We start from the raw sequence: 12,613 nt of genomic DNA, 5'->3' as shown, positions 1-12,613 counted from the left end.
ACCAACTAAGCATGCTCACATGGATGAGTATATATACAAAAATGAAAACAAATAGAGTTCATACCAGCCTCTCACCACAGTCGAGTTGTCGTAGATCGTCATTATTGCCTTTCACTTGTGTGGCTTGAATAATATGAAATGAAAACCAAGCTCCCCAACCACCGGAGACCGCTGAACTCCATAATAAACTTTACAAAACCGAAGAAGAACAACAAATATTTTTGGTGTTTCCGAATTGGAAACAAGAACGAAAGTAAAATCTTTTTGGATTTTCTCATAGCAAACCAACAATAGTAAATAAAGCAAAATAGGAACAAGAAACCAAATAAACAAATGATAAACAGAAATAACAGAAATATTTTTGGTCTTTTTGTTTTTTAGAAAAGAAACAAAGCAAAAACAAGAGAATGAAAACTAAAAGAGTCACATAAAAGCAAAGTGGCAGAAATCCGCCAAACTTGACATCAGTACAGTAATTATTTTTTTTGAAAATCTTCTCATTGTTCAACTCGAAAAGTGCGAAAGGTAGATAATAACCTGGGGAACATGCATAAAAATTGGCTGCTCAAAATAACGTTCTGGCGATTTTTAGGATTTTTTTTAGTATCAGTCCAAAATCTGTTTTTTAGACAGCACTTCCCCAAATATCATCTTCCTCATATTAGAGGCAACCATCGGCACATAAATGAAATAAAAAAGTAAAAGTAAAGGCTACTACAGTAGTAACAACCTTCAAAAACTAAAATAAGAACCTACTGAAATAAAAAATAACCGAAAGAGAAACAACCAAAAGAAGCGAAACAAGTATATACGAATGACCGGCAATTGTAATATGCAATGAATGAGTGATGCCGGCATACCTCCCCCCAAGATTAAGATTTTGGCCTAAGTGGAGATTAACCCCAGCGAGGGTCAGGGTTCCACGCCGGTGGATCATACATGGCGTGGTCGTAATAAGATCCCTGTGCAGAAGAAGAGGATGAAGGCTCCACATGCCCAAAATGCCGATGTGAAGAACTTGCTGCATCGGATGACAAGTCGAGGGGTTCCTCGGCCTCCTCCATGCCGTCCCCTGCGTGATGGCCGCTCCTCTCTATGTATGCATCAAGTTCATCTTCTGTGACCGACCAACTTTCTCTGGAATCAAGGTTAAACAAAGCAGGTGCATGCAATCCAACTAGCCTTTCAGATTTAGTTACTCTCCACTTTTTCTTGAAAAAGGTTATCTCATAGTACAGGTTATTCAAATTAGACCAATTAGAAACAAAGTCATGTTTTATCATGGAAACAATATCAAGTTTCTCTATAGAGAGCTGAACATCAAGAGAGTGAGGTTCTACACCATGCATAGCTAGCAAACGAGAGGCAATGAGACCTCCACAAATTCCTCCTTTATCACGGTTAGTAGCAAGCCTAAAAGCTATCGGAGCACCCAAATTATAAGTTCTATCACGTTGCAATACAGCAGCTAGGAAAACCAAGTCATAGATGGATAACTTATTTGCATTCTTTCTAGCAAGAACACACTTGGTGATAAAGTAAGCAAAATAGCGAATAGATGGGAGTTGAATACTACGAATTTTACCACTCTCATTCGAGAAGCTTCTCCCTTGACAGATCATCTCGTATAGATTCAAGAGTTGCCGTGGCAGCCCCCTAATCTTCTCATGTGATCCCCAATGTGGCACTTTAATAGCTGCACAAAAATCGTCAAAGGGCAAGTTGATAGTTTTATTGTAGATTTTATATCGAACCATGGGGTTAGGTTGGGACCAATGGAATTCAAAATCCTGCACCACTGACATGGTTACTTTTGCATATTGGTAAGGTTCACCAACAAAAAACATCTTCTAACCCTGCATTAGAAATTAGATTTTGAACATCCTGAAAAATTCATGCACTCTTCATGAAATCGGTGCATGGGTAGTAGGAGGGGAATACCCCCTCTTCACGGTGGACTCTCATAACTTCATGCACCTCCAATTCATGTTGGTTGAGCTGGTGTCTATTCCACTCCATTTTCTGAATTTTTTCAACAATCATTATAAAAGTTGATTTTGAGACATATAAATGAGGGAAACTACTATAGGAACTTGATAGAGTACTAAACATGCATCAAAACTAATTTTTACAACTTAGAACAAGCATGCAAACTCACTTAACATGTCACCTACAGCAGCAAAATACTCAAGATATACTCAACCAAACAGAATTCTATTTGGATAATCGGAGGAGTCACATACCGGAGAACAAATACCCCAAATCTCAGCGAGCAAAGATGGGCTGAGCAAAGAGATCAAAAATCTCGAGCAAGAACAGCAAGAAACTCGGGTTTGAACAATGGTGGTGTGTTTTCCCGTGAAAGAGAGTGGAGTGGCAGATGGATGAGTGAGTGGAGGGCCAGGTGGGGCCCTCCCCACAGGGCGGCGCGGCCCCCATGCTGGCCACGCCTGCACATGAGGTGCACCCCTGGGGTGCCCCACTGGTCAGCCCCAGGCACTCCCAGGTTGCAAATTTAAAAATAGGACCAGTGGTATAATTTTTGTAAATTTTTGAAAACTTCGAAAAATGCACATTTCTGGGTGTTAAAATAACTGTTTCAGAGCAGAAAAAGATTTTCAAAATTTTAAACAACTAAAGTATCTTGCAAACAAGTAGTATTACAGAAAGTAAAACAAGTGTGGAGAAAGAAAGAAATGTTGTTTAGCTCTTCCATGCATTTAAAATGTACTTGTTAACAAGGTTGATCAAGTCTTGCCACCAAATAAATTTTACATGACATAAGAAGAAATAAACCTCAAATCAATCATGTTACCTTATATTGTATTGATATGGACCCAATCATAATATTTTGATATCCTTGTTCAGGCTCATATATAGGACAATCAATAACTCCCACTTTGATAGTTCTCAAATTAGAATTTGTATTAACTCCATAGACTTTATCAATCCTCTTGGGAAAATAAACAGTATGCTCCTTGTCATCAACATTGAAAGTAACTTTTCCTTTATTGCAATCAATAACAGCCCCTGCAGTGTTAAGAAAAGGTCTTCCAAGAATAATAGACATATTATCATCTTCAGGCATTTCCAACACAACAAAATCAGTTAATATTAAGCAATTATTAGCAACTTGAACAGGAACATCCTCACATATACCAACAGGAACAACAGTAGATTTATCAGCCATTTGCAAAGATATATCAGTTGGTATCAACTTATCTAAATAAAGTCTCTTGTAAAGATAAAAAGGCATAACACTAACTCCTCCTCCCAAATCACATAGAGCAGTTCTAACATAATTATTCTTGATGGAACAAGGGATAGTCGGTATACCTGGGTCTCCCGGCTTCTTTGGAACCTTGCCATTGAAAGAGTAATTAGCAAGCATAGTGGAAATCTCCTCATTAGGAATTTTCCTTTTGTTAGAGACAATATCTTTCATATACTTTGAATAAGGAGGCAATTTAATAGCATCAGTCAAAGGGATATGCAAGAACAAAGGTTTCATCCAATCACAAAATTTATTATAGTGTTCTTCCTCCTTTGATTTTAGTTTCTTAACAGGAAAAGGCAGTTGCTTTTGAACCCAAGGTTCTCTTTCATTACCATGTTTCTTAGCAATGAAATCTTCTTTAGTATACTTTTTATTTTTAGCATGCTTTTCAGGTTCATCTTCAACCTCTTCTTTGTCAAAAACATCATTCTTATCATTATCTTTATCATGTTCATTACCACTTTCAGTTTCAGCATCAGAAATAGAAATACTATTAGAATCATTAACAGGCTCAGAAGATTCTACAACAGTTTTATGTTTCTTCTTCTTTCTCTTAGAAGGAGCACTAGTTTCTTTAGTTCGTTGAGAGTATTGTTCAACTCTTTTGGGATGCCCCTCAGGATATAGAGGATCCTGAGGAGAAACACCACCTCTAGTTGTTACTTCATAAGCATGTTTTTCTTTAGAATTATTTTTTAACAAGTCATTTTGCACTTTAGTGAGTTGATCAATTTGAGTTTGAACCATATGAAAATGTTTAACAAGCATCTTAACATCATTGGAGGTTCTCTCCACAATATCATGCAATTTACTAATAGCTTGAGAATTTTCCATTAAATGATTCTCTACTCTCGTATTAAAATTATCTTGCTTAACAACATAATTATCAAACTCATCTAAACATTGATCAGGAGGTTTTGAGTAAGGAATATCTTCTTTATCAAAGCGTTGAAGAGAATGTACCTCAATCGTGGATGAAGGGGGAGTTATCTTACATAAATCTTCTATGGGGGTAAATTCTTCACATCTTCGGATTTAATACCTTTCTCTTTAAGAGATTTCTTGGCTTCCCTCATATCTTCATCATTTAATTCAATCATACCCTCTTCTTCAATATTGGTGTTGGGGTTGGTTCGGGTGTAGTCCAATCATCATGATTTTAGCTTATTCTAGCCATTAATTCTTCGACCTTCGTCCTGGAGTTCTTTTCCTGAAAACACAACCAAGCATAACTATCCAGGTATGCCCTAGACTCAATGGTTAGTCCACTATAAAATATATCAAGTAAGTCATGCTTTTCCAAATCATGTCCAGGCCAAGCTCTAAGAAGAGAGCAAAACCTTGCCCAAGCTTCAGGCAATTTCTCTCCATCTTCCTGGTCAAAACTATAAATTTTCTGCAAAGCAATATGTTGAGCACTAGCAGGAAAATATTTTCGAAAGAAAACATCAAGCAAACCATTTGGACTATCAATAGAATCAGGAGGCAAACTATTATACCAAGTTTAAGCATCATCCTTTAATGAGAAAGGAAAAAATTTAGCAACAAAATAAGTATGCTTCTAGGTATCATCAGAAAACAAGCTACTCAAAGTAGAAAGCTCAATCATGTGCTCTACAACACTTTCTTTTTCAGTACCACAAAAAGGTGTTTTCTCAACAATAGCTATATGAGATAAATCAAGAGAAAAATCATAATCCTTATCCTTAATGTTTATAGGAGATGTGGCAAATTTAGGATCAGGAGACAATTTATATCTAATAGCACGTTGTGCAAGAAGCTTTTTAATGTTACTTGCACCAGTAGTAGCATTACATTTATCAATAAAATCATCATCAAGTTCCACATAATCTTCATCAAGATCATCACTAGAGTGTTCAACAGACTCAGGTGAATTAACAGGTGTAACAGTATTTTCATTAGGAATTTCAGTATTTTCAATTTGTCTAGACCTAGCAATTGTAGCATCTAGAAAATGACCTAATGAACCATTATCATCAAGAACAATAGAAGCATCATCAAGATTATAAGAGGAATTTTCAGATTCAGCAGAAGTACCAGCATGTGAAGCTTGTGGTGGTGAAACAAGTTGACTTATCACGTATGGTGAATCAAGAGCAAGCAGAGGTACTCAGAGTTGTACCTTTTCTTGTAGTGGATGGTAATATGGCGACTTTAGCATCGCGAGGTTTACCCATGATGGAGGATTTGCAGCAAACAATATCAATTCAGGTGAACTTGCAAATAAAGCTATGCTCCCCGACAACGGCGCCAGAAAATAGTCTTGATGACCCACAAGTATAGGGGATCACAACAGTCTTCGAGGGAAGTAAAACCCAATTTATTGATTCGACACAAGGGGAGCCAAAGAATATTTGTAAGCCTTAACATGGGAGTTGTCAATTCAGCTGCACCTGGAAACAGACTTGCTCGCAAGAGTTTATCAGTAGCAACAGCTTTATAGCGATAGCGTGAGTGAAATATAAGCAGCAGTGTAATAAAGACAGCAGTAGTGCTTATAGTAAACAACATGATTAAAATATTGTAGGCATAGGGATGGATGAACGGGCGCTGCATGGATAAGATAACTCATGTAATAATCAAGACAAGGCATTTGCAAATAATAATAAAACAGTATCCAAGTACTAAATAACCATAGGCATGTGTTCCGTATATAGTCGTACATGCTCGCAATGAGAAACTTGCACAACATCTTTTGTCCTACCAGACGGTGGCAGCCGGGCCTCTAGGGAAACTCATCGGTAATTAAGGTACTCCTTTTAATAGAGTACCGGAGCAAAGCATTAACACTCCGTGAACACATGTGATCCTCATATCACAGCCTTCCCCTCCGGTTGTCCCAATTTCTGTCACTTTGGGGCCTCGGGTTCCGGACAACAATATGTGTATACAACTTGCAGGTAAGATCATAAAACAATGAATATCATCATGAATCAATAACATGTTCAGATCTGAAATCACGGCACTCGGGCCCTAGTGACAAGCATTAAGCATAACAAGTTGCAACAATATCATAAAAGTACCAACAACGGATACTAGGCACCATGCCCTAACAATCTTATGGCTATTACATGAACAATCTCATCCAATCCCTACCATCCCCTTCAGCCTACAGCGAGGATTTACTCACACATGGATGGGGGAAGCATGGATGGTTGATGGAGAGGCGTCGGTGGCGATGATGACGATGATCTCCTCCAATTCCCCGTCCCGGCAGGGTGCCAGAACAGAGTTTCTGATCCCGAAAGTAGAGTTTTCGATGGCGGCGGAGTTCTGGATGTCTTCTTGCAAATTGGTCGAACCCCCGTGCGTTTTTAGGTCAAGGGCTTTAAGTAGTCCAGAGGGAAGCGTCGGGGGCTGATACGTCTCCAACGTATCTATAATTTCTTATGTTCCATGCTACTTTTATGACAACTAGCAGAGTGGCCCGCGCTCACGCGCGGGCTACACTTTAATAGGTTTTTCAGTTTTATTTATTATCTATTTAATATATAGTAATCTTTGGAAGTTAATGAAAATTTAACTTCTAAGTAAACTTTAGGATTACATTTATTATATATCACTTAATATACTTTGTATTTTGCGTAGGTTTTAAAATTTTATTTTATCTTACCTAATATAGTATCATATTGAAAAGAACTTTGTAATGACAAAAAAAAATTACGGATAATATTTTTATATTTAAAGTAATTTTTTTATCAAAGAAAATACGCGAAAAACGAAGACGCCTTATTTACAAAACCCTCTCGAGGGAGTAAACAATAGTACTCCTCCGTGTTTGCATATAAGGTCATCACATATTTGTAGGCAAATCTTTAACTAATAATTTAACCAAGAAAATATGAGATATCTCCCCGAATATATTTCTTCGGACTCAAGTTTAGAAGATGTTTCTGGCAACAGTTTTTTTCGTATGAAATCATATTTTGGTGACCAAATCAGTTGTCAAAGTTTTCGTAGAACTATCACATTGGCCTTAGAGCATCTCTAGCCGCGTCCCCCAAATGGCGCCGGATCGATCGTTTAGGGAACGCGTTTCCTTCGGGCCACGTTTGAGAGATGTCGCTCCCCAGCCGCGCCCCCCAAACTCGCCCCCAAAACTTTAAAATAACGTTGTATTTCTATTTTAATAGATAGAAGAAATTTGTAGGTACGGTGAAGAAATAAGCTGTAGTAACTTAAACAAATTACATATAAAAACTTCAAAAAAAACATAAACAAATTACATCTAAAAACTTTGAATAAAATGAACTAATTTTTTAAACTACTTCCTCTTTGATGGTCCCGCCTCATCATCCTCACGGTGGCGCTTCCTGCTCATCATCTCTTTCGAAGAATCGGTGTCGTTCGACGCGTCGGAGGAACTTGTGTCCCCCTCATCGTTGGCGGTGCTCGCTGGCTGCGCCTTCTCCTTCGCTTTCGCCTCCGCCTCCGCCTTCGCTCGGACCCTTGCCGCCGCCGCCTCCTCAACCTCTTCCTCCTCCTCCTCGTCGGCCTCCCAATTCTCCTCGATGTTCGTCGGCGGGGAACCATCGCTGCTAGGCGTTGCAACTCTGTCCCACCAATGCCGCCATCCCGGTGGCTTCCCTTCGCTGTCGGTGTCTGATGGCGGAGAGAGGAATGAATGGCGCCGACTGGTTGTAGATCGGAAAGCGCATACGTAGGGTCTTATTGAGTGCGGATGAATGGTTGCGGCGGCGCAGATATCGAAGAGAGCGGCGGCTGCTTTTCAGCGGAGTTTGCGCTCCATTCCGACGGTTCGCGCATCGATCAACGCGGTTGCCGCAGTGACGGTTCCCCTTGCTGGCAACTGCACCGTAGCTAGGTAGGTGGCGGTTGGGCATCCATTCGTGAGTTGCTGACGCGTCGATCCCGCGTCTCCTCGTCTCGCTTCTCATTATGTTCGGCGTGCCTGGAGCGTCTCCACCGGACTCGAGATACCGGACACCGTATTGAGCGCCTTTGATCACAAATAACCTTTGGAACGCACTGCTTGGAACAAAATTTTATCCGGCATGTGCCGCTTTGGGACGGCCGGAGATGCTCTTATAATATAGGAACACAAAACTGAGGGAGTATTATAATTTGTTTTGAAAACGTTATTATTTTTACCATAGGCACAGCTCACCGTTCCGGTTCTTTCTTTGTCCAGAAGCTTGTGTCCAATCCAGTTAGCATCTATCCGCTCGCATCTAAAAAATAAGTCTCCGCTCCCAGGAATTCTGAGAAATTAGATCGCTGATTCTATCCCTCGCACATAAATAGAGCTTCAGCTGGAGAATTAGGTATTGCAGTTGGATTTGGAGAACCATCCCGCACCGCGGAGCGGAATTGGGTGAGGCGATTTCGGTCGTATCAGGAGCTCCAGTTTTGCTGCGCATATTGGTGCTAATGGTCGGCGATCTTTGGCCGTCTAAGTCCTGGTGCCTTACGTTTTTGTGAATCAGCGAGGTCGCCGAGATGAATTGGTACGGCCTTTTTTTTTATTTCCAGTCTGCAAAGTACCAATTTATCCTGTTGTGGTATCAAACGTTTTTTCTTCATCCTCTCATCTTATTTTGTGATTTCAATCTCAGTGTGAGATCAACACATGGTGAACACATTAGTTTTGTAGTTGGTGTTGGTATGCATTTCTGTACTTTAACCTATGGTACATTTACAATTTTACCAATTGACAATTTAATTTGTCTGCTGTCTGACTTACTAATGAAACGTATATTGTAAGGTTGTGCTTGTTATATAAATATGATTGTTTTTTAATGCCCCCTCCACTTTTTTTCCGGGCTTGGGACCGGCATCGGCAGTGTTAGGCCCCCTACCCCCCCACATGTATCTAACAAAATGAAGTAGTGTTATTTTTTATTTTTTATTATTTCTTATTTTTATCATTTAGGTGTTTGCACATGAATATTTATCTATTTAGAAGCATAAGCACATGAATGTAAATTCACCTGTGTACATCTATTTTTTTACACTGCATATGTCACGGTTCTCCATAGTTATAATTATTTTGAAAGAAGAATAATAAAAGAAATAAATAAAGTGCAGTTGTACTATACAATATAATAGAACCTTGAAGCATGTTTCTTATTTTTTGAGGGTAGTAGACCATATCCATGATGCCGTATAGTGCATAAGAACCTGTAAGTATATACATACATAAGTAATTTACGTTAATTGAAAGTTGTTTTGAGGCAAATGATAGGTTTCCTTTCTAATTATATAGGAAAAATATGTTATTTCTGTGATACCTTTAGAAAATTTCTTTGTAGACTATGTTCTTGACAATATCATCCTGTTTGCTATCTTCGTCATTGACCATGACCCGCAGCCCGTCCCTTCTTGTCACTCTTGAGAATGCTACGTATAGTTGTCCGTGCGTGAAGACTTGTTTTGGTAGATATAATCCCACCATGTTTAGAGACTGCCCCTGGCTTTTGTTGATTGTCATAGCAAAGCACACCGAAATAGGATATTGTCTCCGTTTAAGAATGAATGGCCAAGCTGATTCTGTTGGTGACATAATTATTCTTGGAATATAGACCTTTTCACCCACTTGAGTTCCTGTTATTATCTGTGCCTCGATGAATCTTCTTCCAAGTTGAATAATTGTCATCCTTGTACCATTGCATAACCCTGCACTTTGGTTGATATTACGCAGGAGCATCACGGGTAGACCTACTTTTAGTTTGAGCTCATGGTTTGGGATTCCAGGGAATGTTAAGCTGTTTAGAAATTCCGTTGGGTATAGCATATCTGTTTCTCCATTTAAGGTTGCTGCTTTGCATACTGTGTCGCAGCTTAGATAAGTTTTTTCTTCACCTTCAAGTTGATCCATGATATATTCATTTATCTCGCGGACTGTTTCATTCCTTGGACATAAGATTGCTCTTTCTTCTAAAAATTCTCGTTGGCGGTACCTCTCCTTCAAATTTGGATATATGCTTTCTACAATTGTCTTTTTTGGATCATTACCTTTTTTTAGTAGTATGTCATTTGGTATTTTTACCAATTCTTCACCTTCTGCTGATGTATTTTTTCCATCGCCAATATTGAGGATCCAGTCTGCAAATTCTGCTACCTTTTGTTTCTCTGTTACATCATCTGTCATGCTATTGAGTCGCATGTTTTTTGTTAGCTTGAGTGTATGGAAGTGTTTCCAAAGATACGACCTTTTAATTGATGCAGTGACTATGTTGTGTCGTCTTCCCTTTGGTAAAACTGGAAGTATCTGGCGAAAATCCCCTCCTAGAACCACTGTCATTCCACCGAATGGTCTCTCGCTGCTTTTATCATTCTTATGCCTTAATATATCCCTTAGAGTTCTGTCGAGTGCCTCGAAACATATCTTGTTTGCCATTGGAGCCTCATCCCATAGTATTAGGGATGTCTTTTGTAGCAGTTCTGCCAAGTGTGTGCCTTGTCTGATGTCACATGTTGATTCTTCTGTAAGGATCAGTGGGATGTGGAACCTTGAGTGAGCTGTTCTACCTCCCTGTAGAAGCAGCGCGGCAATACCACATGACGCCACTGCTAGTACTATCTTGCCTTCAGAACGCAATTTTGTTGTGATTGCCTTCCACAGATAGGTCTTACCTGTTCCACCATATCCATCGACAAATACCTGTTTTCCCAAATCTTTATCAATTGATTCCATTATTGAATCAAATGCATTTAGCTGTTCAGAGTTAAGATTACCAAAGATCCTCAAGTGCTCTTCTTTTTGCTCCTCTTTGTTGTAGCTCATCTCTTCATTAAGCAGCCTATTTCCAAGTTCCTTTATCTCTGAAGAATTTGGAAGTTCTATTCCTGGGTATTCATTAAGTGTCTTTCCAGCTTGTCTCATGAGCTTCTCTATTTCCACCAAGGCGTGTCCTTGCTTCTGTGAAGCTGTCAGGCAAAGTGTAGGATAGTTCAAGAGTTTTCTCTGTCTGTACTCCACATCCTCGCTTAGAACCTCCCAGCATGATTCCCACAATAGTTTAGGATTTGTGACTTCGCAATGGCATAGGATTGTTGTGAAAAGTTGTCTTAGCTTGTTGCCAGTCGCCCAATTTGATGCCTCCTTGATGCACTCAAGCCACTCTTTGTCGTCATCAAGAAATCCTAGTGCTTCACAAGCTGCTTTGTATGATGTGTGGACAATTCCATTTACAGTTCGTATGTCTTCGAAAGACGTGCATCCTTTGACAACGTTAAGTAACATACGCATGTAATATTTTTCGCCGCTTGCTGGATGGGCATAATATATTCTTCCAACTGATCTTCCTTTCTTCCTTTTTGTCCACTTTGCCTGTTTCTTATTCCATACCCATTTTGACGGAAAATCTGCATATGTTAGTTGTCTGGCTTCTTCACATATCTTGTTTGTCTCCATCCACTGTGTAAATTTAGTGATTCCTACTCTTTCTTTCCGTACGATCTTTGTTAAATCTGTAGAATCAGAAAAAATGACTTGTTGCTCATTCTGCAGGTGGAAGGGCAACCTTTCAACACAGGGATCGCGGAAGTGCATCTCGAACTGGAATATTCTCCAACATGCGTCGTTTCCTGATATATACGTGCATTCGAGGTACTTCTTGATCTCATCATTTTCTATTAGTGCTGTTGCCTGGTCATCACCTTTATTTATGTACTTAAAAAGGTATTTTATGGATAGAGATCTGTTGCACACCTCTACATTTATGTGTGCTTGATACTTTACCAATAGATTTCTATTGTATGGGACAACGTATCTGTTATCCAATTTGACTTCCCCCTTTTGTATGTATCTTTTGTCGTCTCGCCTTCTATATACAGGGTAGCCTTCTTCATCGATGGTTGTATTGGTGTTAAACTTCCTTGGAAACTTCCTTATACATCTGTTGTCGACCATGCATGGTGCATTCGTGTTGGCTGCACCACATGGTCCATGCATCATGAAGTTTTCAACAGCTTCATATCCTTCTGGATCGATATCCTTATCTGGGATCTCCGCACTGGTTATCTTGTCTACCTCTGATGGTTCTGGATATCTGTGTTTCTTTTCTTTTTTCTCGAGGAATATAACTATGTGGGCATGCGGGAGGCCTCTTTTTTGGAACTCTATTGTGTATATAACTGCAATTTAATAAATTTTTGTTAGTTCATTTTCAATAGAAAGAAATAAACATTAGTGATGAAGTCAGTAGATTATTACTTGCGAGTGTTTTTCCGAAGTATTCTCTTTCTTTTATGTCTCTCATGAACTCCTTGAGCTTTATGTGGAACACTCGGTCAACAATATCCGGTCTTTCCCATGCTGTTTGCCCTACTTCATTTAGCATATATTGAATC

Source organism: Lolium rigidum, chromosome 4, assembly GCF_022539505.1.
Source record: "Lolium rigidum isolate FL_2022 chromosome 4, APGP_CSIRO_Lrig_0.1, whole genome shotgun sequence".
In the NCBI taxonomy this organism is placed as follows: domain Eukaryota; kingdom Viridiplantae; phylum Streptophyta; class Magnoliopsida; order Poales; family Poaceae; genus Lolium; species Lolium rigidum.
The sequence above is the reverse complement of the archived record's forward strand: the minus strand, read 5'-3'. Positions refer to the sequence as shown.